A 1,721-nucleotide genomic window follows, 5' to 3' on the forward strand; every position below is an offset into this window, starting at 1 on the left:
TAATGGAAAAGATTAAGAAATTAAAATTAAAATTAAAATTATTAATTTCTCACCCTGGTTGAGAACCACTGATCTAGACTAATGGTAAAGTATACAGCTATGAAGCTGCTTCTCTCATAATGTTTTGTCTGAAACTGTGCAGGAAAATTGAAAAATATCTACATGACTTGGAAGCGGAAACGTTCCAGAGTAGCACTAATGATGTAAGTCCTTAGTAAGACAAGTTTCATAGGGCCCAATTAAATTGAACCGTTTCTTCTTTTCAAAATAAGCTCAACTTTATACACCATTAAATGGACTGTTCTGTTGTCTCCCTCTTTTGTATATTTCCTTTTGCCCTGTCTTAGAATGTTTCACAATCACCAAAGGGGACTGAAGAATCCACCCCCACAGATACAGGGCTCCAGGTAGACATTTTGGAGCAAATTGTTTAAATCTATTGATATATAGATTTTTTTCTTCTTCTTCTTTCACATAATTGAATAATGTTGTCCCCTCTTTTAGGACAATATACTGTTACAACCAGAAACCACAAGAGAGTCACCATCCATAGAAAAAAGGTGAAACGTTTTGTTTAAATGTCCTCCAGCTGTCAGTAAGCATTTGGATACTGAAGATTACCAAAGACTTTTCTCATTTTAACCTTATGTGTTGCCTTCGTATAGGATATGTCACACATCCCTGAAAGGAAAGAACAGTCACAATCACCAAACACTAATGTGAGATTTCTTCCTTTGAAAAGAACCAACTCTTAATACTTGAATCTGCATTTCTTAAATAACATCCTCTTTCATATTCACATTTATTATTTCATTTTGTCCCCTCATCCAGGTCAATCTACCACTGAGGACAGGGCAGTCTATATCCAAAGAAATACAGGTAACATGACCTATTTCTATTTTAGTTCTATTTCTATATGTTTTGGTTGTTATATCTGCTATTGATTCAAATTATGTATGTTAAATAGTTTTGTTTTTCTAAGGATGACAGCCCTATGTCACATTCACCAGAGACTACAGAAGAGGGGACTTTATCAGAAGCACAGGTAAATAAGAAAGTTACACTGGACTACATGTAAATCTGTCACCTGTCTCACCAGCCACAGTCACTCATTCCCAGTCACCCGCCTTCTAATTGGACACACCTGGAACCACTTCTCTGCACCACATATAAGCACATGCACTCCACTCACTCAGCGGCTGGTCTCAAGGTCTCTACGTTGGGAATTCCTACCTGTCTCAGCTCATCTTCCTAGGATGGATCAACGCAAGGATTTCTGAAGAAACAAAGCTAAGAGGATTACACGAGATAAGACTTTGAGCCTTATATTGCTATATGCTTCCACCTTTTTTATCTCACCTCCCTTTATGCCTTTATGTTGGAAGCTTCTGAGTTCATTAATAAAAACCTTGTTTATGAAACTTACCTCGTCTCTGCCTCTCCCAACTGTGACAGAAGACCAGCCCCTCAAAAGAACTGCCGCCGCCACTCCCGAGCTCACTCCTTCAGCACCAGAGCCCATGATCACGGAGAGTTACCATCTGTCCCGTGCCCAGCGAGCGCGTCGGAGTACTGATGGCCTCTGCCTGTACTGTGGCTCCCAAGACCACCTTCTGCGCACCTGTCCTGTCCGTCCACCACGCCCAGCGGTGAGTACTGTCCATATAACTCCTTCTGATCTCGTGTCCCGTACACTGATGCTCTACTCACCCATAATTGTA

This window comes from Labeo rohita, unplaced genomic scaffold, assembly GCF_022985175.1.
Source record: "Labeo rohita strain BAU-BD-2019 unplaced genomic scaffold, IGBB_LRoh.1.0 scaffold_230, whole genome shotgun sequence".
Taxonomy (NCBI): Eukaryota; Metazoa; Chordata; class Actinopteri; order Cypriniformes; family Cyprinidae; genus Labeo; species Labeo rohita.